General features: G+C 43.6%; 1 long non-coding RNA gene across 3 annotated transcripts; it reads right to left on the reverse strand.

Annotated features, from left to right (window-relative positions):
- Nucleotides 1–1,494: 1,494 nt before the first annotated feature.
- On the reverse strand, nucleotides 1,495–25,521 carry LOC132539453 (uncharacterized). Of its 3 annotated transcripts, XR_009550743.1 has the most exons (8): nucleotides 25,451–25,521; nucleotides 23,633–23,711; nucleotides 18,599–18,691; nucleotides 13,779–13,945; nucleotides 11,519–11,651; nucleotides 8,846–8,941; nucleotides 7,908–7,997; nucleotides 1,495–4,525 (listed from the first exon to the last, which is right to left on the reverse strand). It is a non-coding gene; the product is annotated as an uncharacterized LOC132539453 (long non-coding RNA). The 3 variants fall into 3 exon arrangements; XR_009550742.1 differs by lacking the exon at nucleotides 1,495–4,525 and having other exon boundaries at nucleotides 7,060–7,997; XR_009550744.1 differs by lacking the exon at nucleotides 1,495–4,525 and having other exon boundaries at nucleotides 7,060–7,997; nucleotides 18,569–18,691.
- Nucleotides 25,522–26,011: the final 490 nt, after the last annotated feature.

Genomic DNA, 26,011 nt, shown 5'->3' on the forward strand with positions numbered 1-26,011 from the left:
AATACAGGACATAGGGCCCAAGAGACACTGCATCCCAAGGCTTGACTCCTTCAGATCACAAAAGCAGAGAATCCAGTGTAGCACCCCAGGCTACCACACCCCCAGAGCTGGGCTTCAAGGTGACAATGGAAGACCTGGACAGGAAGAGGAGGGCAGCCATTCAGGGCATCAACGATACCCTGAAGAGGGACACAGGAGCCACCTCAGGCTGCAGGGATAGGGCACCCCTGCCGACCCTGGCCCCTGCCATGTCTGAACATTCTCCAGTATGTAGTGACCATGCCATCATCCCTTCTGAAGGGGGAGGGTTGGGAGGTCTGTGCACACCCAGGCCTCCCATCCTGGCTATAGCAGATGCAGGGTCTGCCTTTCCAGCAACTCTCAGCACCTCAAGATTAGAGACACATACCCCAGTGTGTGTGGTGAAGAGGACTCTGTTCCCTGCAAAAGCCCCCTGCACCCAGGGGTCCCCACTCCTCTCCCTCTGCCCAGCTGCTCCCACCTCTTGTACCTAGCACCCTCACCAGCTCAGCTGCAGGCTGGGCATTCCCTAGGGCTCCCGACTCAGCCATCAGCAGTCAGCCCTCCTCTGCTGCTGCCCCAGCTGCAGTCTCCCTTGGCATTGCCTCTGGGTAGGCACCAGCTCCCATCAAACCAGGTGCTAGGACCCAGGATGCCACTGTCACCACCAGCCTGCAGGCACTGAGGGGACTCACATGAGAGTAGAACACTAGGTCCCTCAGCCACAGGGATGTACAGCTCTGGGGGTCCTAAGGGCAAGAAGAGGAGAGCCCCCTGATCCAAAGGTGCTCCTTCTGGAGGGGAAAAAGGAACACCAGAAAAAAAAAAGTAAGGGGCCCTACCTTGGCTGGCACTCCTAATGTAGTGACCTCAGTACTGCCACTAAGTCTGGAGGGACACCTACCACCACAGTGTCCAGTGCTGGCACCAGGACAGGGATGGTCTCTACCACATCAAGTGCAGGGTCTGGGGAGGGAACAGCCATTGTGTGTGCCACCACCAGCCTGCAGGCACTGAGGCTTTGTCACCAGGACTCACGAGTGTGACAAAACATGCTGTAGCCACAGGTAAGATCTCAGGGGCTCCAAGATGGAAGAGGAACAGAGGCCCAAGGTCTGAGACTGCAGCTTCCAAAAAGAATCAGGTGTCCTTAACCCCACAAGGGTCCTGAACTTTAGTAAAGTTCAGGCCACTGTGATCAGTGCTGAGCTCAGGATTGAGGGGGTCCTCAGCTACAGCTCTTATGAGGGGATGCCCAAACCAGCAGCCAGTCCACCTCTGTAGCTACCCAGGCAGCAGCACCCCCTGGCACTGCCACCACCTACCTCTGTAGAGATAGCCGCCATCTCCCTTCTTAGTGCTAGGAACAGTGGGGGCATGACATGGACACTCTCACCACCAGCCCATAGGCTCTGAGCCAGGGTGACTGATTTTACCGCACATGGGATTGTGGCCCAGGGTCACTCAGCCACTGCCCTGTCCCCTTCTTTGGGCCTTGGTGGGATGGACCCTAAAGCCCCCAGCTCTGACAGTGTCCCATCAAGAACAAAGTAGACCACTATAGTCAAAAGTACCTTCTCCAGATTTGTTCTCTACATGGCAGAAGTCTACTCTGGCAGGCCTCTGGCCTCTGGAGGGACAGTTGCCACCACAGTGTCTACTGCTGGCTTTAGCAAGAGGTATGATGGGGACACTCCCATGACCAGCCCTCAGGTTCTAAGCCATAATCACTCCAGCTCACAGGGGACCATGGACACAGGTCACTTAGCCCCTGTGCAGATGCTCTCTGGGGGCCATGCAAAGAAGCCTGGGGCTCCCACTTCTGACACTGCTCCGCCCAGCAGAGCACACTCCACCACAGCACTAGATTGGGGGTGAGGGTGGGGGGGCTTCTCCACTACATTCCCAGACACTCAGGGCTCCTCTACTACAGTGCCCATGTGGGGTACCCCTACCTGTAGCCAGCTCTCTGCTGCTATGGCTGCCCTGGATGTAGGCCCCCTGGCACTTACTTCTTGGGCACCAGCCTCCACCAGGCCAGGTGCTGGGAAAAGGGATGCCACTGCCACCACCAACCTGTAAGCATTGTCACCAAGATCCACAAGTGACTGTGACAAAATGTGCTGCAACCACAGGTAAGCAGATCACAGGGGTCTCTGGAGGAAGAAAGAACAGTGGCCCAAGTTCTGAGGTTTCAGCCTCCAAGAAGAATCAGGCCTCCTCTGACACCACAGAGGTCCCCAGCTCCAGTCAAAATCAGGTCACTGTGGGCAGGTCTAAGGGGGGTCTTCAGCCACAGCCACCATTGAGGGTGCCACTGCCAAAATCCAGCCCACCGCTGCTACTGCCCAGGCTGGAGGCCACCAAGTCACTGCCACCACCTCTGTAGGGACAACAGCCACCACTCTTCCCGTGCTGACAACAGTAGGGGGTATGATACGGGCACTTTCATCATCATGCTTCAGGTTCTGAGCCTGTATCACTTTACCACATAGGCGATTGTGGCCCAGGGTCCTTCAGCCACTGCCCTGTCCTCCTCTAGTGCCATGGTTGAGAAAGACCACAGAATCATCAACTCTGACAATGCCCCATTGATAAGGAGACCACCACTGTCCCATCTGGAGTTCCCACTCTTCCTGGTGCTCTGGGAGCAGGCCCTTCTAGCAGTGCCATCCTGTCTGGAGAGGCAGTGCTCTTGAGTCTTCCCAGTGTTGGCACCAGACTCAGCAGTGAATTGGAGTCATTGATTACCAGCCTGCAGGCTCTGAGCTTTGGTCATTCCCACATGCAGGGGACAGTGGCCATAGCTCACTCAGACACTTCCCTGTCTCATTCTGGGGTCCCTACGAGGAAGGAGCACAAAGCTTCCAGCTATGTTTGTGTTATACCAACCATAAAATAGACCACCACAACCCCGACTAGGGTCCCCACCTTTCTTTCCTGGTGCCTCAGCTGCAGGCCTCCCTGGAACTGCCACAACCTCTGGAGAGGCCACTGCCACCATCTAGCCCAGTGCTGGGACCTGTGATGATGTGACATACATACACTAATCATTGGCCCAGAACTCTCCACTTCTCCTCTAATATTTATTCTTTATTAATTTTATTATTTTGTTTTCAATTGACTGGACCAACAGAAATTGAGAGAGAAGAGGGAGAAAGAGGTAGAGAGAAAGAGATATCTGCAGTACCTGCTTCACCACTTGTGAAGCTTACCCACTATAGGTGGGGAGCAGGGTTCTCACACTGGTAATATGTGCAATTAACCAGGTACACCACCACATGACCCTCCTATTACATCTTATTTTAGTACCCTAGTGTTATCCTTTCCTAGGACCTATACTCTCCCCTGACACCCACCATTACACTAGTGTTATCGCTGGGGTTTAGTGAGTCCCCAGTGCTGGCATTGCTCCTGGCAACCATTTTTATTCCCTTTCTGATTTCCTTATATTTAAAAAAAATTTTTTTACTATGTATACAACAGAGAAAATTTGCTTTAGATACACACACTCAACTAACCTACAGGCTCTGGGCATTTAGTTCATTGTTAATATTTTTAAAACTTTTTGCTACAAGCATTATCCTAGATCTTGGTGCAAGGACACAGGTCCAGGGTGAACCCCTAGTTTTCCCCCGTAACTCTGGCAAGTCTACCTCCCATGTCTCAGAAGTTTCACTTGCAAAACAGGACACCTCAGAGATGGAGCGAGACACGTGGATATGCTTAGGACAGCCTCGGCACAGTAAGTGTCCAGTGAACGCTGCTTTGATACCACTATCCTGAGTGGGTTCTGGGAGGAGGCCCACCTTCAGTATGATTCTCAGAGGGTCAATCTGATTCCAAACACTATATGGAGGTTACATGCAGGGCAGCTCTGTTCCCCATTAATGAGGTTTCTTACATTTCAAATAGTCCAGCTTTACATAGAGTTATTTAAGCAAGTACAATTGGAGAGAACAGAAGAGCACAAAGTTACTATTTCTGATGTGTTAACACCACAGAGCACAGCATCAGAAACTCAGAAGCTCCCACCACTGAGTTTTTACATGGACCCTGTGGGTGACTCCATCAGTGTCCTTGGCTGTTGAGCATCCTGGGCAGAGACCAGATGTAAGCTCTGTAGCACATACCTCATGTGGTGGATCCCTCACTCAGAAAGGAACAGGTTTCACATAGACCCCTGAATTTTCATCTCTGCTCATGCCCCACCGTCCATGCATCACCATCTAGTTCTACATCTACTCACCCACCCACCTGTCTCCCCACCAGCACACACTCACTCAGCCTTTCCTCAGAGCCAGGAGCCCCTCTGGCCAAGGGGATACAGTAGAGGGAAGATACACAGAGTCCTTGCTTCATGATGAGAGAGGACAGAATTCCAGACACAGATATGAAGGGAAGTGAAGCAAAGCTGTCCACATGTTGGTTGCTCATCACTTTTCTTATCCAAAATTGAGACAGGCAAGGCTTCTTAGTTGTGGAGGGAAGGAACTGTTTTCATCTGAGAGCAGGAGAAAGCCCTTTGGACTTACCAGTTATACTCTCACACACTAAATTAAAAAGCATGATTTTATATCACTTCATAGATCTGACAGTATGGTTGTAATATGCAGGTTATTCTTTTTCTCTTACGTATGAAAGCAAATGACAAATGCAGCCCAAGAGTTAGAGCCTTGGCTGGAGTTGGAGAAAATAGTTAAGTTCTCCTAAGATCAATCCTCAACATTACATGGCCAGAGAGATGTTCTGGTCTCGGTTTCTCTCATTGTCATGTGTAAGCAAATACTTGTATGGGTCATGGCAGGGACTCAACTGGTTAAGCGCACACATTACCATGCACACTGCCCCTCTGTTCAAGCCCCTCTGTTCTACCTGCAGGGGGCATGCTTCACAAGAAGTAAAGCAGTGTTGCAGGTGTCTTTTAAGTCACTCTCTCTATCCCCCTTCCTTTGCAATTTCTCTCTGTTCTACCAAACTAAATTTTTAAAATATAAAATATCAAATAATTATATAAATCTTGAGAAATATAAGAATTTTTGAGTCTCATGTATTTCAAATATCATCTTCCTAATATCACTGGTGACATACTATTACCACCCAATTATATGAGTTGATTCTGGTCCAACTTGAAATGCTCTTTGTATGTTGACTAGAATCAGCTCCCTGTGCACATTACAAGTCCAGGGATGGCGTGGGCATCAGGACTCCTTACTATGGGATAAGTGACATCTGCAGAGGGTCTCTTGAGGCCAGGCAGTCAGCAGAGGACAGGCCAGAAGAGCAGAGACCAGCAGGACACAGAAACATGGAGAGGAAACAGATGCCTGATTCTGGGCGAGTGAGCCCTGCACACTGTTAAGAAACCAGTGGAGCCTCCACCACAGAGAAAGAATTGTCAGTGCAGGAAGGACATATGGGCTGAGTGGGGTTCAGTCTCTGTTCCCCTCTGAGTAACTATAGAGGCTCTGAATACCCTGCCCTCTCGTAGAGGAGCTATAAGAGGGGAGGTGCAGACTGGGAACATCTGCGGAGTGAGTGCAGTGAAGAGTTTCCTGGTTTTGCCAGTCCTCCTTCAACATAGGGCTCCCAACACCCAACACTACATAGCAGAAGTTTTGTCACAGAATGTTTCTTTCATTAAATATGACCAAGAACGTAAGTTCTGTATACCATGTCACACTCACATCTGATCATCTGATGAAATGGGATGCATTTTGAGAATGGATGCAAAGGAATTATCTCAAATTTAACAATGCAGAAGAGAGCATCTTCTGGCCACGGTAACCACTAATCTGGTGAATGAATTGCTACCATCCCAATTAGAAGAGCATGCTATTCATATAGAATGGAGACAATTAAAAAAAAAAAAAAGAATGGAGACAATTTTCACTTAGACATTTGCCTCAAGGCTATGGCATGTCTCCCATCATCTGTCATAACATAGTCTGAAGAGACCTGTCACCCATGTAACTGAGAAAACATCTCAATTACCCATTATTCTGTGGACATCACCTTGCTTATCAGAAAAAACAAATGCATGTTCATATTCTAGAGGTTCTCTGACAAGACACGTGAACTCAAGCTTATGGGAAGCTATTAGAGAAATTTCCAGTGATATTTTTTATGGTTCCAGTGGTCAGAGAAATTTTGTATTTCCCCAAAAAATTAAAATACAAATCACTGCCTTTTGATTTTCCTACAGAATAGAGAAAGCATAATGCCTATATAGCTCTTTAAGTTATGGAGTCTACACAACTCCTATCTAGGAAATTTTCTCTGGCCCATATTCTGAGTGAACCAAGACTGCTAGCACAGAATAGAGTCTGGAAAATGAAAGACTGCTGGGAGTAGGTTCTGTCCTTGATACAGTCAACTTTGCAGCTTACATCATGTGATCTTGTGGACTTTATGATGTTAGGAGATGCCAGTGATGGGACAAGATGCGTGTGCAGCCTACGGCAAGTTCTGGTGGATGCAAGAATAGATACAAGGCACTAGAGATTCTGGGGTGACATCATGTAGCCAAAGGAAATAATTAGATACCTTTGAAAAGCAACTTCTGGAAATATTTTGGACTTGGTAGAAAGAAAATGTCTTACCAGAGGAACCCCAACTAAATATCAAACTACAAATAGTCATTGCGAGTTGAATTACCAAATCAGAAAGTCAAGCATACCAAGTAACTGTCCATCACCAGACAGAAATACCACATGGGGTTAAGTTTAAGTTTGCACAAGAATGGTCCTATAGGCCAATATGAAGAGTATCAAAAGCATATGGACACCTCAAATTATGAACTTAAACTTCTCAAGGCAAAACTGCTTTGACATTTTAAGTACTAATGCTTCTGATTATGTAGATTATCAACAACAGATATCAACACAAGTTTCCAACAAGGTATTATTATTCCCTAAGAAGAGTTGCTTTTATTGCTGGTGTCACTGCCCCCTCATCCACCCCAGGAATTCATCACTCCAAACCAACTTTTTCAAAGAGAAAGAAACAGAGACAGAGACACAAAGGGAGGGAGGGAGGGGAGAGAGAGAGAGAGAGAGAGAGAGAGAGAAAGACAGCATAACACCAAAGCTTCCTCCATGTTAAAACCTTGATTGAGCACACAGAACACTATCCATGGGAGTTATTTTGCTGCCCATCTAAGGTCAACTATACTAGTTCCCTATAGTTTGTCCCTACAGGATGAGATACTATGGGTTAGGTTTCTTTCTCTTCTTTTCAAAGCCTAAGCCAATTCTAATATTGATATACTTAAACAATGTCTAATTCATATGTATAGAGCCCTAGACAAATAGAATCTAGCCAGGGTGCTCACAGCATAATGAGAATGAGCTGGTGACCTGAATATCACCACAGCCCCCAACTAGTCTCATCCAATGCTGCAGCATAGTTAATATTATTATTGCTATAAGGGTTATCATGATATATCCACCACACCCAAAGCCATTTGTCTTCCCCCCCTTTTTATTTGATCAAATAGATAGAAATTGAGAGGAGTGGAGGAAATAGAGAGGGAGAGAGAAAGATACCTGCAGACCAATTTCACTGTTTGTGAAGCTTCTACCCTACAGGTGGGGAGCAGGGGCTAGAACCAGGATCTTCAAGCACGGCAATGTGTGTGTTAACTGGGTGCACCACCTCCTGGCCTTGCTCCAGCAGTTATATAAAGGTTACAAAAAGCACTGTGTATTCTTCTGGGACACATTGCACAAATAAAATCAGGGCCATGCTCAAAGGAAAAAAAAAAAAAGGGTCCTTCTAAGAAACAGAAATTATCCTGCTTATCATCTCTTGCTAGGAGATAATGGGAAGATCTGCTTTCGGTTCCAATGGTTCTGGGCTCAAACAAAGCCCAGAATGCAACTCACTGGCAAGAAGAATTCTTTAAAGTAGGTTTGACAAAGGTGATGTGTTGTGCTCAAAGCTTCTCCAGGGTGGTCCCTTGCTAGCCGATGACCCTTAACAGAGCAAGAAAAGGAAAAAACATGGATTCAGATCAGTGGACAGGTGAGACTTGTCTGCCCAGGCAAGTTACATTTTATGTCTCTAGTCCAGCTTTGTCCCCCCAGATGCAGCTCAACCAAGGCTGTCAAGCTGATTCCAAAAGAGTTCATAGTGTTTTTGTTTTAGCCAGAGCCCTGCTCATTGCTGGCTTCTGGTGGTGCTGGGGACTGAACCTGGGACCTCATATCTCAGTCAGGAGAGTCGTTGCTGTCTCCCTGGTCACAACAGTGTTGACTTTTCTGGAAACAATAGACTCTGATGTCCTCACCAGAGTTCCTTGTGTCCTGTCCCAGAGCCCCCATGCATGTGCTTACCCATAAGTTCCACCTATCCCCAGGTCACTGAAAGTCACCGTAGAACTGCCACCCACCACCAGGGGCCTGTGGCCCCAAAGTCAGGCACCCTTGCCTGAGCACCTTGCTGATGTTAGTTACTCAGGGGTTGAGTGCTTCCTTCCCCCACCTCCAAGTACCTGGACCCCACCTCCGGTTATCAGATGTTCTCCCTAGCACTCTGGATATTCCTACAGGACCCCAGATATTCCTCCAGTAACTGGCATTATTCTGGGGTGTGGGCAGTGGAGTGGGTGCTGGGAGCCCCAGGGGCTTCCTTTTGGGGTGGGACTCAGTGTCAGCTCTGGGTGCCTCCCATGGGCTTGTCTTTTTGCTCATTTTATTGGGGAGTCGATGGGTGATAGTACAGTTGTTGACACAGGGGCATAAATTCTCATCTCAGTAAGAGATAGCAAGGGGTCTTATTTTTCCCCCTGTAGTTATTAAAGTCATCTCAATATTAAGTATACCTGGAATTGGGGTGATTCTCCAGCCTTGTCTTTGCAGAAGACTGTTCTCAGTAAGTGACTGAATCCAGAATACTTACTGTTTCTGAGAGATTTTACCTGCAATTTCAGAACAGAAAACACTGTGAAACTCAGAGTAGTCTGTTCTCTTAGTGATGATCTAAATCAAATAGCCCAAACAAACTAGAGTATGTCTTTTTGAGAAGGCATCAGCTTTTCTGAGAGCATGTCTCCTTCAAATTTACTAAGGTGACAATGATAACATTCCTAATCCAAAATGAAAAATAGAAATAAAAAAACTTAGCAAAACTCATCAAGAAGGTGGTATTTACCAGGAACAGTGTGACTGTCTCATGTTTTCATATTCATTAAAGAAGACAAACTTGAAGCAAATATATCTACTCGGGCAGGCAGGTGAGATGGAATTAAGTGCAAATGACAGTGAAGACATAGATTCTCATCTATACACATAGTACTATGTTCCATGCTATCATGCAAATTAATCCTGGTACTTGTTTTGAGGCCCATCTCACTGATTCTATCTTCCTGTCATCCTTTTCCAACATTGTTCAGAGCTGTAGAAGCCACAGTTTCTTGAGTGAACCTGAGGAAGCCATCTGGGGAGATGCAGGGAACTGATCACTGTACCCCTGTAGCAGGAAAGGCAATCAAACTCTAAGGTGTCTCAGATGACATAGAGACCCTGATGAACTGGGTTAAGGCTGCCCTGCAGGTGAGAAAAGTGACTTTGACATCATAGCACAGTTCCTGCTTCCAGGAAACAGTCTCGGAAGAGCAGGAAGAGGTCTGGGATCCCTTTCTCCACTGCTCAAGATGCTTCCCACCTGCATTTAAGACCGGGGGCTTGAATCCAAGTCCTTGTCATAGTGATGGGTGCACTCTACCAGGTGCTTGACAGCCCAGCACTTATATAACTTTTACAAAAGCCTTCATATGAATATAACAAAAATACAAACACACACACACACACATGATATGAGGGGGAAAGGCACAGCCATCAAGAACCAAGCTCTACAATTACAGAAGCCAGATCTCCCATTTTCTGTACCCCCAAACCAACTTTGACCCATGCTCCCAGTGGGGAAAAAATGATAGGGGGAAGATGACCAGAGGGCTCTGAACTCCATCAAGAACTAGAGGGAGAGAAGGAAAAAGGGAAGGACATTTGGATGTAATTATAGTTTTATATGTGACTCGGAAAGGAAGAGATGGCCCCCCAAAAGGCCAAATATATACAAATATAGACAGACGGTTGTAGAAATAATAGTTAATCCATATCTGCAACAGTAAAGGGGTTGGGGATCCAGAACTCTGGTGGTGGGAAAGATCTGAAGTTATACCCCTTACCTTGTAATTTTGTAAATCAACATTAAATCGCCAAATAAATAAAGAACCATACTTCACTCTCCAGGGGCAGAGGTTCTCCTGGGCTATGGCAGGGAAGGAGCCATAGTTTGGCCACCTGAAGTGACAGTGGCCCTTATTGTAGGGAAGCCCTGGATCCCAGGAGAGCAGGGCAGCTCAGGACCTTGCTGTGTAAGCTCTCTGTTCAGACAGGCCCCCAGGCAGGGTCCCGGGAGGACACGCCTCTTATCCAGGAAAGATTCTAATTGGCCAGCCCTGTGTGACATCACAATAAGCCTGTCTTAGGCCTGAGATGATTGCACTGGCTGTGATCCTTGGCCTCTATGACCATCACATTTCACATCACTCCAGGGGTCTCTCCTTTTGTTCACATCTTCTCTTTCTTTCCTGGACCCAACCCAATCACTCTGGTTGAGTGTGATGAGAGAGCCTCTTTGTTATAGCATGCCACCTGGGGAAGCAGATCCACTGTTAGATCCATCAAGGCCAAATCTCAGGGGGATAGTGGCTAAATGAACTTATTTAGAAGTTACAGTTGTAAATTGGTGAGTTTTCAGAATATTTTTTTCTTATGTTATTTATTTATTTATTTGCCTCCAGGGTTATTGCTGGGGCTCAGTGCCTGCACCATGAATCCACTGCTCTTGGAGGCCATTTTTTTCTTCTCTTTTGTTGCCCTTTTTGTTGTAGACTTGTTGTGGTTATTGTTGTTGATGATGTTGTTGGTTGTTGGATAGGACAGACAGAAATGAAGAGAGGAGGGGAAGACAGAGAGGGGGAGAGAAAGACACCTGCAGACCTGCTTCACCACCTGTGAAGCAACTCCCCTGCAGGTGGGGAGCTTGGGTCTCCAACCCGGATCCTTCCGCCATTCCATGCCCTTTGCGCCAGGTGCGCTTAACACGCTGCACTACCGCCCGACCCCTAGGATATTTTTTTTAGAGTTGTTTTATTTCACTGATCCCTGGAGTGATGTGATATTAATGTTAATCCTTTGCCCTGCCTCCAGAAGTTGCCTGGGATTTATTTTTCTAGCCTGCTGTGGAAATCCGAGTCAATCACAGGGCTTTAATCCTCAGATTTTTCCCTTAAAACACTAGTGCATCCTTTTGGGCAGTACAATATCTTGTTGCCTCTGAGGTTACCTAGACCCATTTTCCTGTCACTGGAAATGTGCTCTCCTATGTAACTCCCCAATGGTGCCAGCTCACACTAAGTACAGCCTCTTAGGTCCTAATAATCTCTCCCTGGGCCCATTTCCATCCAATGGCCACATGTGGAAGCACTCACCTGTGGCTTAGTGAGTTTCTGAAGAAATTCCAGCTGTATTTTGTTGAGTTTTTAGTGACTTTTCATTGCTTTTTCTGGTTGTTCAAGAGAGTGAAGTGATACAACTGTTACTCCATGGACACACCTCGGTAACCTAGTATTAGAAGATGATGTTTGCATATCACATATCTGACAAGTAACTGAAATCAAACATTCATAATGAAATCATTAAACTCACAATGAAAAACAAAAGGCAACCCAATTTCAAAATGGGGGACAAAAAGTCTGAATAAAACTTTTTGCAAATAACATACAGAAATGGCCCACAGACATGTGGGAAAACACTCCATATCAATAATCACTAGATAATTGCAAAGTAGAACAACATTGAGATTCCAATGTAACATCTGTTACACCAACAAGAAAGGAAATGACGGGTATTGGTGAGAATGTGAAAAATGGGGATTAAGTTATAGTATCTTGGGAATGCAAACTGGTGTAACTACTATGAAAAACCAGATGAAGCCTCCTTTACAAACAAAAATGGAAATACCTTATGACCTAGCAAGACTCTCCTACATATACACACAATGGACATTAAAATACTCATTCAAAGGTACTGATACATGTCTATGTTCACAGCTATAGTATTAATAATAACCCCCCCCCAATAAAAAGCCCACAAAACCCAACAACATCAATCCTCAATGCACATTTAATGACAACAGGATAAGGAAATTAAGAAACTTCTGGGAGGACAGGATTGCGGCATACCTGTATATGTTACCATGCTGAACAAATTATGAGACTTCTATTCAATGGAATATTACTCTGCAATTTATAAACATGATATTGTATCCTTTGGTATAACGTTGATGGAACTGGAGGTGATTATGCTTTGGGAAATAAATACAAAAGTGAAAGATAACTACCAGATAATATTTTTATTATCTTTATTTATTGGATAGAGACCATCAGAAATCAAGAGGGATGGGGAAGATAGAGAGGAAGAGAGAGAGAAACACCTGCAGCACTGCTTCACCACTTACAAAGCTTTCCCCTTGCAGCAGGTGGGAACTAGGGGCTCCAACACAGGTCCTTGTGCATTGTAACATATACACTTAACCAGGTGCACCACCACCTGGCCCCAGAATAATTGTGCATCAATTTGCCAAAAAAAGCAAAATAAAAGTAATCTACTCAGACTTGCTGAGAACTAAGGTGGATATAGGGAATAAAAAACATAGAGTTCTGGGTGAGGATAGATAGCATAATGGTTATGCAAAGAGACTCTCGTGCCTGGGGCTCTGAAGTCCTGGGTTCAATCCCCCACACCACCATAAGCCAGAGATGATTAGTTAGTGTTCTGGTAAAAACAAACAAACAAAAAACATATAGTTTGAAGCTGTACCTCTGAAATCTTCCATCTTCTAAGTCAGTATTAAACCACAAAAAAATACATATTAAAAAAAGGAAATATGATTATAAGCATAGCACACTGAAAGCCCTGAGGCTCACTTCCTCTTCCTCCAATGTCACTACAATGTGAGAGAAACAAATTTGCACATGGCTCACTTTGTCTTTGATGCCATGCCTCCCACTTTGTCTTCAAAACAGTGTGAGTAAGAGTGACCCTTCCCCCTTTACTTGATAGCACTTGAGTGTTATCCCTGCTGGGCTCCATTTCGGAATGCCTTCCAGAATACACATTTCAGAAATCATCATGAGCAAGATTAGTGGAGAAAGGGCCTCAGTTCTCCACCTCCCACTCTAGGAGAGGCCATGCTGGCCCACACCACATCCCTGTGCTCTCAGATCTAGCTTCTACTCTAGCGCTTGGAGCAAGACGCCCTCCAGAGGGCACAGATCACAGGTACACATCTTGTAAGTTGTGTGTGGTTCATTGCAGCACAGGACTCTGGGGAGGGAGAAGTAGAAAGGGACAGAGAGGGTATACTGGAGACCCAGGACATGATGGTAGAGGATTATTACCCCCAAAACGGTTTGAAATAATAAGAAGAAAAAATTATGATTAAGAACAACATCATTTTAAACACTTGGCATAATAAAATGAAACTCAACTATCAAGGGTCCTTCATTAACTAGACTTTTCAATTTTTATTACTAAAATATTACATCACAACACTAAATAATGTGATGTGTACACAATTGCTGAACCATCCTTTACTGAGTTCTCTTTAAGTCCATTCATCATGACTTTTAATTATGGCTCATTAGCATGGTTTTAAGTTAGTAAACAGGCATTTTACATCTTACTCACCAAGACATGCATCAGCTTTTTCTTACTGAGGTTTTTTTTTTTATTTTTTATTCCTTGCCTTCTTTTTCTTATTCCTTGAGTTTTTTATTCTTTGCCTTCAGTTTCCTTTATTCATGCAGCTGGTTCAAATATTTTTTTTTGCTTCCACTGTCTTCAATCTGATCATCCTGTTTATGAGACAGAACTGATTACTTGAATAAGTAAAGCTAAACTATCTAAAGTTTTTACTGCATGTAAACATGAAAACTTTACAACTCTGTAAGAATCAAAAGTCACTGTTTTGAGCAGGAAAGTGGTGAACTTGTGCTGGGAACTGACTCTCTTTCCTCTGGTGGTAACAGAAGCTTTGGAAGATAATCCGGGTGGGTTGGAGGTGCACTGACTGTACTACACATTGCCTTGTAGCTGTAGAGACCCCTAAAATGTATATTTTTGTATGTGGTACAATGTAATCTAAAAGAACCTCTCCGTATGAATATTCAGTTAGGGAGTAGTTGGAATAAAAACATTTATGACCTCAGGTCTAAAAATTCTTTGGGGCCTGGGAAATAGCTCCCTTGGACAGTTTGCTGCTTTGCTATGTCTGTGACCCAGGTCCCAAAATAAACCCACACATATGAAGGCACATTATCTAAAATAAATAAGCTGTTTAGAAAGAAGTTTTCTCCAATAAATAGTGCTGGGAAACCTGAAAAGCCCCATGTTCAAAAATTAAACTAGACCAATACTTAACACCAGGTGCCAAAATTAGATAAAAATAGATCAAGAGCCTGCCTAGTAGGCCTGAAGCTACAAAATACACAGAAGAAAATAATGATAACATGCTTCAACTTGGGAGTTGGGCGGTAGCGCAGCTGGTTAAGTGCACGTGTCAAAAAGCGCAAGAACCGGCTTAAGGATCCCAGTTCGAGCCCCCGGCTCCCCACCTGCAGGGGAGTCACTTCACAGGCGATGAAGCAAGTCAGCAGTGTCTGTCTTTCTCTCCCCCTCTCTATCTTCCCCTCTATCCATTCCTCTTTGTCCTACCCAACAATGACGACATCAATAACAACAATAATAACTACGACATTAAAAAAAGGGCAACAAAAGGGAAAATAAATAAATATAAAAAAATGCTTCGGTGTTTTTCTCCTTTCCTTTCCTGGGTCAACTAGGAATACCAAAGGAGACCACCTGGGACCGCAACAAGACAGGACTAGAACGACTTCAGGAACACACCAAATCACCAGTAAGTGCAAATACGTGTGGCTGGTGGACAGAGAGGAGCCCAGGGAGAGATTAAGTGGCTGGTAACAGTCCAGCAGTTTATCAGTTGAGGCACCATCTCCAGTCTGTTTCACCAATAAAAAGATGGCTGAAGGGAGGAGAGGACTCCTCTAAGACTCACCAAATGCAACTGTAAGTCTCCATTGCTACTGCTCTTAAGAGGCTGGAGTCACGGGGGGCAGGGGGGGGGGGAGGGCCCTGTGCTGACACCAGGGGACAGAGAACTAACCAGGAAACTCAGGAGAAGATCTATAACTTAGTGGCCTAGTGGTGGGGCTGTGTGGTAGGAGCCTTTCCATGTTGTTCTCCTGATGAGAACATTGTGAATAGTTGCCTCAGATCCTACAGGCTATAGGTGGGACTTGTTTAGAAACTCACAGGGCCCAGCTGTGCTGCCCGGCTTGGCAGTGAAGCTAAATTGAGCCTGAAGCTTTGGATCCTTGGGGTGTGAGAGTCTCTTTGCATAACCACTTTGCTATCTCTCCCCCACCCTGCTTTATATCTTGGTCAGGAGTGAATGATTAAGATAAGAAGCCTACTTATAATTTAAAAGCCCATAGGTTCCCATAGCCTACAGAGAAGAAAAAGAACAAAAGAGGCTTTTAAAGCCACTGTGCTCCAACTCAGGGATTAAAATAATATTGAAACAACTGTCAATTTCCACAACTGTGAATCCTTTAAGTACCTTACTTAGACACAAGTCAATCCAGGCAACAGTGATCAGTAATTTGAAAAGTACTGAAGAGGAACCTCATAACATACTACATTGAAAGGTTAAGCCAACATTAAGAAATATTGGAGAAATGAACCAGGACAAGAGTCCAGCTAAAAGCCTCCCAAAGGTTGAAGCACAAAATAATGAGGTCAGGGAGTCGGGCGGTAGCGCAGCGGGTTAAGCGCATGTGGCGCAAAGCGCAAGGACTGGCGTAAGGATCCCAGTTCGAGCCTCTGGCTCCCCACCTGCAGGGGAGTCGCTTCACAGGTGGTGAAGCAGGTCTGCAGATGTCTATCTTTCTCTCCCCCTCTCTGTCTTCCCCTCCTCTCTCCATTTCTCTCTGTCCTTTCCAACAACAATGATGACATCAATAACAACAACAATAATAACTACAATGATAAAAAACAACAACAAGGGCAACAAAAGGGAATAAATAAATAAAAAAAAAATAATGAGGTCAACATCCAAATACTAGTTAAGGAAATAGTCATAGGAGTGAGTAAAGAGTTTGAAAGAATTGTCATCAGAAATGCAGAAACAATAATTGAGACTTTGGAAGAAAACACCAATTATCTTAAGGTTATTGGAGAGCTGAAAGCTGAAATAGCTGAGCTAAGAACACAACTAGCTGGACAAGCTAAAACAGTATCAGAGCAGGGTAACAAAACAGATGAACTCCAAGAAACAGTAGAGGGCTCCACTAAACAGGAGCATCCAGTCTGTCCAAGAAGCATATGAGAAAGACAGAGAAAGGCACATGAAAAATTATTGTTACCAGCCTCCTCCTGAACGCTTGCCTTTAATTTGACTAGGCCCAACAGCCATGTCCATTTGAAAAAGTCAGAGAGAAAAGGTCCTTTGGCTGATAGTATGGGGACATTACTGAGGAGCAATTAGGATGGGGGAGACAGGGCACCTGAAAGCAGGGTCAGTCCTTGTTCTGGTGCAGAGGGAAACTGTGGGCAGGGCAAGTTCTCTGCTTTTCCCTGCTTGTGAAGTATAGATGTCAGGCCATCAGGAGCCCCTAAAAGAGAAGACACCAACCTGAGACGTCACCCCCCCTTCCCTCCTTTAGTGTGCTAGAAAACTCTGGAGTATCTGAAGAGCGACAGAAGAAATTCTTATTCCTTGACCTCTGGTTGTATCTCTAAGCAGTGAGTGGGGCCTGACAAATAACCCTATAGTGTGATCTGACCAAACACACCCAACATTCCTAACAATGGGGGCCTGACACAACACAGTAGTCAATGACAGAAGATCCCCCTTAAAGGCCTGACCCAACACATGAAACAATTGGGCCTAACCCAACACACCTGTCAGTGAGACCTGACCCAATACCCCCGGTAGGTGGGGGCTGACCCAACATACCAGAAAATGGTTCCTAACTAGCACACTAGTCAGTGGAGCTTGAGCCTTCCACCAGAAGTGTAAACAGAGGAAACAGGATCCTTCACTTTCTAGGAGACAGAGGTCCTGCTGGGCTGTGGGAGGGAGGGAGCCAGAGTCTGGCCACCACCTGAAGTGACAGTGGCCCCTCTGCTGGGAAGCCCTAGATCCCAGGAGAGCAGGGCACTTCAAAACCTGCTATGCTCTGCCCAGACATTCTCCCCCACCACAGCACCCCCCCCATGAGGACACACCCCCTAGTCAGGGAGGGCTCTGATTGGCCATTTGTGTGTGACATCACAAAGAGTCTTGTTTCAAGTTTAAGATTCTTGTGTTGATTCTGATTAGAGTCCTGTCCCCACTCCCAGGATTTCAGGGGTTTTTAATTATCTTTAAAGATTTTAAAATATTTATTACTTTTCACTTATTTATCACTATTCAACATAGTGTTGGAAGTTCTTGCCATAGCAATCAAGGAATTCAAGGGATATAAATCATAAGAGAGTAAGTCAAACTCACTATTTGCTGATGACATAATGCATACACAGAAAAATCTAAAGAATCTAGCAGGAAGCTCCAAATGGCCAACGCACACATAAAAAAATGTTCCAAATCAGTTATTGTCAGAGAAATGCAAATAAAGACAACAATGAGATGCTACTTTATCCCTATGAGAATGTCATACATCAGAAAACAAATGCTGGAGAGGCTGAAGAGGCAAAGGAACCCTGTAATGCTGGTGGGAATGTAAAATTGGTCCAACCCCTGTGGGGAGCAGTCTGGAAAACTCTCAGAAGGCTAGAAATGGGCCTGCCCCATGACCTGGCAATTCCTCTCCTGGGGATATATCCTAAGGAACCAAACATACACATCCAAAAAGGTCTGTGTATACCTATGTTCACCACAGCACAGTTTGTAATAGCCAAAATCTGGAAGCAACTCAAATGTCTAGCAAGAGATGAATGGCTGAGAAAGTTATGGTATATATACATAGTGGAATATTACTCAGTTATTGAGAGAAATCAATTCCCTTTCTTCGCCTCATCTTGGGTGGAACTTGAAGGAATCAGGTTAAGTGAGATGAGTACAGGATGATTTCACTCATAGAAGTAGAGAGATAAGAGCAGAAAGGGAAACATAAAGTAGAACTTGGACTGGGTTTAATGTACCAAAGTAAAGGACTCTGGGGGAGGAGGCATTTTTAGGTCTTGGTGCGCAATGGTAGAGGAGGGTCTAGATAAGGGGTTAGAATGTTTTATATTCTGAATAACTGAGAAATTTGACACATGTACCAACAACTGTAGTTACTGTTTACTATAAACTATTCATTCCAATAATTTTTTAAAGCTTATTTTTAGAAAGTATTTTAAGGCCACAATTACAATGCCACTTCTGAGGGCAATGGAAATTCAGAAAAACAAACCCGAACAACAAAGCCCAGAACACAACTCACTGGCAAGCAGAATTCTTCAAAGGCAGGCTTGACAAAGGTGGTGTACTGATCTAGGAGTTGCTCTAGGGTGGCCTCTCTTGCTAGCTGATGTTCCTGTAAGCGAAAGATTAAAACATGGATTTAGGGGTTAAGCACAAGTGGCACAAATCTCAAGGACTGGCATAAGGATATGAGCCCCTGCCTCCCCACCTTCAGGGGAGTCACTTCACAGGCAGTGAAGCAGGTCTGCAGGTGTCTATCTTTCTCTCTCCTCTGTCTTCCCCTCCTCTCTCCATTTCTCTCTGTCCTATCCAACAACGATGGCATCAAGAATAATAATAAAAAAACAAGGGCAACAAAAGGGAAAATAAATAAATGAATAAATATTTTAAAAAATTTTAAAAAACCACATGGATTCAACCAGTGAGAAGGCTTGGACTTGTCTGTCCAGTCCAGGCTCCTCCACTAGCCAGGTTCGAGAAACACTGGACCCAGAACAGCCAGCTTGGAGAAAGTAAGTTACATCTTATGTCTCTCCACAGTTGGACTTTGTCTTACCAGAATGCAGCCCAGTCAAGTCTGTCAAGCTGAGGCCAACAGAGTTTTTATTGTTGATGTTGTTTTAACCAGAGCACTGCTCAGCTCTGTCTTCTGGTGTTGCTGGGACCTCAGATCTCAGGCAGGAGAGTCACTGGCACAACTACTACGCTGTTTCCCCAGTCATAACAGAATTGTTGTATCTACAACATTAGACCCAAATGAACATCAATGAAGGAGTCCCTGATGAGAGGCAGGTTGCCAACAGAATTAAAAAAAAATTTTTTTTGGAAGGGGGGGATCAATGGGGTTTCACAGCTCCAGAATGACTTCTTTCAGGTAGACAGAGACAAAGCAACCGAGATGGAGAGGTAAAGAAACCATGGCACCAGAGCTTCTTCTAATGCAGCAGGGGGGTGGGGGGCTCAGGTTCAAACCTAGGTGATGCACATGGCAAAGAATCACATTGACCAATGAGCTATTTTGCCAGACATTCTTCTTGGTTCACCTCCACCCTGAACCCTGAGCACACTGACCTGGCCTTCCAAGTTTAGCTCCCCACTGCAGGAAACCCCCCATTCTTCAGCTCTCACACGCATGGGTCCCATCAGGACCCCACTCTTTTTTCTAGTCTTGGCTAGAAAGGAGTATGGGTCCTTCTGGGATGTGTGGTTTTCTCCCTGCTAAATGGTTCCCTGTTTTCACACCTGTTCTTGGGGTTCTAGTGGGGCCCATGTGTGGGGGTGGAGGTGAACCAAGAAGAAAATTTTAAAATAAAAAGAGTGGGCAGTAAAGATGCTACAGTCCTGGTTCTATGTATTACACTAATCTCCCCAAACTCTAGTGAGTCTTGGAGGACATTTTCTCAAAACAATCTCTGTGGGCTCCTGATCCTGAAATGAAAGGTGAATGTGGGACTGGGGGAGGGGGGCGCACAAATTATTACACCATCTTTGAACTCCCTTTAGAGATTATTTTCTTGTTTTAAGTAATATCTGCTGGCCCTAAACTCTTAGACTTAAGTGGAAACATGCTCTTCCCATTTTGTCTTCATAAAAAAGGATGCTTTGTGGGATGTAGATTTGCAGCTTGATAAATTACTGTTTCTAAGTATGTGAGGGGGAACATTTTACTGAATTGTGGCTCTCAGTGTTACTACTGAGAAATAAGCCTCCAGTCCAATGTTCATTCTGCTTGAAGTCATAGATGAGATGAACTTAACATATATTCATAATCTTTCATCCCCCCTCAAAGAATATACATTTTATTTTCAAGAGCACATGTAACATTCTCAAGGGTAAATGTGTTGGGACATAAAGACAGCCTTAATTAATGAATGTTGAAATCATAAAAAATATCTTTTCTGACCATGAGGCAGTGAGGTTAGAAATCAATCACAAAAAGAAACAAAAAATACACAAAAACCATAGAGACTGAACAACACGCTTTAGAGTAACACCTGGGTCACTAAATAAAAGAGAAATGAAAAATTACTTGGGAGGACCATGAAAATGAAGAGACCAACTATTAGACCCTGTGAGATTCAGGAACAGCTGTACTAAGAGGGAAGTTTATAGCAATACAGGCCCATATCAACTAACAATGAAGATCTCAAGTAAGCTACCTAACATTACAGCGACAACTAGAAAAGGAGCATCAAAGAGACCCAAAATTCAGCAGAAGAAAGGAAATGGCCAAAACTGGAGTGGGAATTAATGAAGTAGAATCCAGAAAGATGATTCAAAAGATTAATGAAGCTGGTTCTTCAAAAGGATAAGTAAAATAGATAAACCACTGGCTAGACTCACAAAAATAAAAAGCTTTGATAAAAAATAATCAGGAACAAGAGAGATGAAATCACAACTGAAGATGAGGAGATACAAAGAATCATACGTGTATATGATGAACATCTCTATGGTAATAAATTGGACAACCTAGAAGAAGAGATGGATGCATTTCTAGAATCATATAACCTACCAACCCTAACCCGAGGAAGTAGTTAGCTTAAACATGCCAATCATTAGGTTAGAAGTTGAATCAATCATCAAAAATCTTTCCAAGAGGAAGTCAGGCGGTAGCGAAGTGGGTTAAGTGCACGTGGCTCAAAACGCAAGGATGGTGTAGGGATGCTGGTTTGAGCCCTCAGCTCCCCACTTGCAGGGGAGTTGCTTCACAGGCAGTGAAGCAGGTCTGCAGGTATCTATCTTTCTCTTTCTCTCTCTGTCTTCCCCTCCTCTCTCTATTTCTCTCTGTCCTATGCAACAATGAACGACGTCAACAACAACAATAATAATCACAATAAGGCTACAGCAACAAGGGCAACAAAAGGGGGAAAAATGGCCTCCAGGAGCAGTGGATTCATGGTGCAGGTACTGAGCCCCAGCAATAACCCTAGAGGCAAAAAAAAAAAAATCTTTCCAAGAATAAAACTCCAGGCCCAAACGATTTTACTAACAAATTCTATAACACTTTCAAAGAGGAAACAACACCTAACTTCCTCAAACTATCACAGAAAATTGAAGAAGGGCAAGCACTACCAAACCCAGTCTATGAGGAAAACATCACTTTGATGCCCAAAGCAGGAAGGGACTCTATCAAAAAGAAAATTATAGACCTATATCCCTGATAAACATTGATGCAAAGATCCTGAACAAGATCTTGGCAAGCCAAATTCAACAACATATCAAAAGAATAATTCACCAAGACCATGTGGGATTAATCCCTAGGAAACAGGGATGGTTCAAAATCCAGAAATCAATTAATGTAATTCATCATATCAAAAAAAGATAAAAATCCCACAATCCTCTATCAACTGATGGTCAAAAGACATTCAACACCCATTTGTGATAAAGATCTTCCAGAAACTAGGGATAGAAGGACCATTTCTTAGCATGGTAAAGACCATTTATGACAAACCCACAGCTAACATCATTCTCTTTCTTATTATTTATTCTAATTAATTTTTTGCCTCCAGGGTCACCATGCTAGGGTTCAGTGCTGGCACTATGAAGCCACAGATCTTGGTGGCCATGCTTTACTTTCCCCCACCCCCCCCCCCATTTTATTGGATAGGACAGAGGGGAGGGCGGGGGGAGGAGACAAAGGGAGCAAGAAAGAGAGACACCTGCAGACCTGCTTCGCCACTTGTAAAGCAAACCTGCTGCTGTTGGGAGTGGGGGCTTGAACCCAGTTCCTTGCTCAAGTCCTTGTGCATAGTACTATGTGAGCTTAACCTGGTGCACCACCTCCAAACTCCCACTAACATCTAAAATCAGGAAACAGACAAGGATATCCGCTATCTTCACTGTTATTCAAATAGTGCTGTAGGTCCTTGACACTGCAATCAGACAAGAAAGAGATATCAAAAGCATTCAGATTGGAAAAGAAGAAATCAAACTATTGCTATTTGCTGATGGCATATTATACCTTGAGAACCCCAAGACTCCACTAAAAAACTACTAAAAATAACACATCCAATAGTGTAGCAAAATCAATACACATGGGGGGCTGGGTGCACCTGGTTAAGCACACAAAATACCAAGCGCAAGGACCTGCAGAAGGATCCAGGTTCAAGCCCCCGCTCTCCACCTGCAAGGAGGATGCTTCACAAGCAGGTCTGCAGGTATATCTATCTTTCTTTACCCCCTCTGTATCTCCCCTTCCCCTCTCAATTTCTCTCTGTTCTATCCACTAAAATGGAAAAAATGGCCACCAGGAGTAGTGGATTCATAGTGTAGACACTGAGCCCCAGTGATAAACCTGAAGTAAAAAGAAAGAAGAAATCAGTACACATAAATCTGTGGCATTTCTGTATGCAAACAAAAGTCATAAGAAAGGGAAATTAAAAGACTCAATTCCATTTACAATGAACCCCAAAGCATAAAATTTATCAAAGAAAATGTTGGTGAAACTTTTTTGGATCCTCACATCAAAGATATATTTGAGACTCAACCTCATAGCCATGGGAAATGAAATTAAGAGTAAATAAATGAGATTATATCAAACTAAAAAGCTTCTACACATTGAAAGCAAACTATACAAGGATAACCAGGCAGCCAAGTAAATGGAAGAAGATATTTGCACATCACACATGAGACAAATGATTGATATCAAACATCTATACAGAATTGGTACAGATCTACAAAAGAAGCTAGGGCAGGGGAGATAGTATAATGGTTATGCAAACAGATTCTCACACCTGAGCTGCTGAGGTCTCAGGTTTAATCCCCATAATACCATAAGTCAGAGCTGAGCAGAGCTGGATATATATTAAGTTCATATTTTAAAAGATAGTTGAGTGCAACACTTACTTCAAATCATATAAAGTAAGATTCCTTTTAAACATTATTGATATTTTCCATATAATTTTTTCACTGATAACTGTTATTTCTACATAGTAGTGTGAAACAGTCAAGCAGAATAAAATAATATAATAAAATAATATATAAAATAATATATAAAATAATAAATGATGATCTGGAGAAAAAAACCACCGTTTGTCTTATTCTCAGTACTTACTCAGCCAGCAGACAGTAGCAGACTATCTGACTCAGTTTTCCCATTTCCGGGTGGCACACTGGGAACCAAATATTTCTCCCTGTAAATATGGTTAAAGTGGATTAGTATCAAGTTACAAATGGTAAAATATTTATAAATTATATATCACCTAAATTTTGCACATTTTTCATGCCCAGAATGCATGAAAAATGTGCAAAGTAAGTACACTGGATGCCAGCTGTTTATATTTTGTAACGTTGCCATGGACACTGAATTGGTGAATATAGAATGCTATTTCTAGGAAAAAGTATTGCCTTACACTGTGAGGCAGTGGTTTAAAATATGTGTATTAACTGATCAATACATAACCTAGTTTGTTTTAGACACGTTGTTCAATATATATATTATTGTTACTAAGTTTAAAGTAACAGCCAACAGCATTTTAACTCTACCTGAACAAGGTTTACTTAATACATGTACTGTCATGATCATGGTATCTCCCCTATGCAAGGACTGACATAAGGATCCCGGTGTGAGCCCCGGCTCCCCACCTGCAGGGGAGTCGCTTCACAAGCAGTGAAGTAGGTCTGCAGGTGTCTGTCTCTCCCCTTTCCCCATCTTCCCCTCCTTTCTCCATTTCTCTCTGTCCTATCCAACAACAATGACATCAATAACAGCAATAATAACCACAGCAATGGTAGAACAACCAGGGCAACAAAAGGGGGGAAAAAAGCATCTACTGTCTCCTCTAAGGTACACCAAAATATTTTCATACTGATGAACACGACATGACATCAGCATTACATCTGAGGATCATTTTCTTATGTTAACTAAAAATTTTGGTTGAAGTATTATTGTGTTATGACTCCTGTATTTCAGGTGTGTATCACTGAAAGTCACTATGTCTCTTGATACATGCCCTGACTCATACCCTCAGCCTTCCTTCTTCCTTTTTGATAAGCATCAGTTGGGTCTTATATTGCAAAAGTTTGTTTTCATTTTTTGTTATGTTTGTATCTTTATTTATTATATACTAGAGAAATTATAAGATGTTTACCCTTTATAAGGATGACCCACATATATATGAAAAATATTCCATCTCTCTTATGATTGGAGAAATGCAAATAAATTAATATTGACCACTTCATCCCAGAGAGAATGCCTTCCCTCAAAAAGATTGAAAGTAAATGTTGGTAATGATGTGGAAAAAAAGGAACTCTGGTACACTGATAGTGGGAATGTAAAGTGTACACACCCCAGTGAAAAATGGTATGAAGGGGACTGAGCAGTGACACATCCAGTTAAGCATACATAGTACTGAGCACAATGACCCATGCAAGGATTCAGGGTAGAGCCCTCAGCTCCCCACCTGCGGGGGGGGGGGTCACCTCACAAGCAGTGGAGCGGGTCTTCTTTGGGTGTCTTTCTCTTTCCCTCTCTATCTACCCCCGCCATCAATTTCTGTCTTATCAAATAAAGTAGAAAAAGAAAAGGGCCCTCAGGAGCAGTGGATTCTTAGTGCTGGCAGTGAGCCCTAGTGGTAACCTTGGAGGCAAAAAAAATAAAAAGTCTTTAAAAGTAAAAGAGGAAACACTTTATGAGCCTATATTATTGCTCACTGACATTACCAAAATGACACACAAATATACTAATTCACTATTTATGCACCCTTTTGTTCAGAGGTAGTTATGCCTACCAACAGGTGACTAGATAAGCTTTGGGATAAATATTCAATTAAATAAACTTGGCCATTAAAAAAAGAAATTCTGTCATTTGGGATCAAATGAAGGGAACTAAATGTGATTATGCTAAATGGAATAAGAAATGAATGACAACTACCAGATAGTTTTGGTCACTAGTAGAATATAGATTAGTAAAGCAAATAAACTTTGAAAATACAATCATAAGAAAACTAATGCTTAGACTCTGAAAACCATGGTGGTATCAGAGGTAAATGAGGGAGAGGGGGTGAGCATTAACTGTTTAACTCCCTAACTGCCTCAGAACTCAGACAATTCCAAACCAACTGCCAGTGGACACTTCCATAGTGAAATAGCTTCAGTTTCAACTGATCTTCTGTTGAGCAGTTACTATGACTTGGGAAAGGGGTTGGCTGGTCTGGAGCTGGGTGATGGACAAAGGCTCTCAATCCCCAGTGTCTCACTGACTAAAGATCTCAGTGGAGATCTGAGCAGCAGGAAAGAGGTCTGGCTGAGAGAAGGGCTGTGGTTGCCTGGTGCATCTTTCTACTCACCCAAACTCAAGTCTCCACAGACTACAAACTCCTCCATCCCCAGACTCTGCATGTCAGGACACTGAATAGGTTTCCCGTTAGAGGAGCCCTTTGTATAATATTGACATATTGTATAATATTTGCACCCATTCATGTAATGTCTATAG

This window comes from Erinaceus europaeus, chromosome 7 (genome assembly GCF_950295315.1).
Source record: "Erinaceus europaeus chromosome 7, mEriEur2.1, whole genome shotgun sequence".
NCBI lineage: Eukaryota > Metazoa > Chordata > Mammalia > Eulipotyphla > Erinaceidae > Erinaceus > Erinaceus europaeus.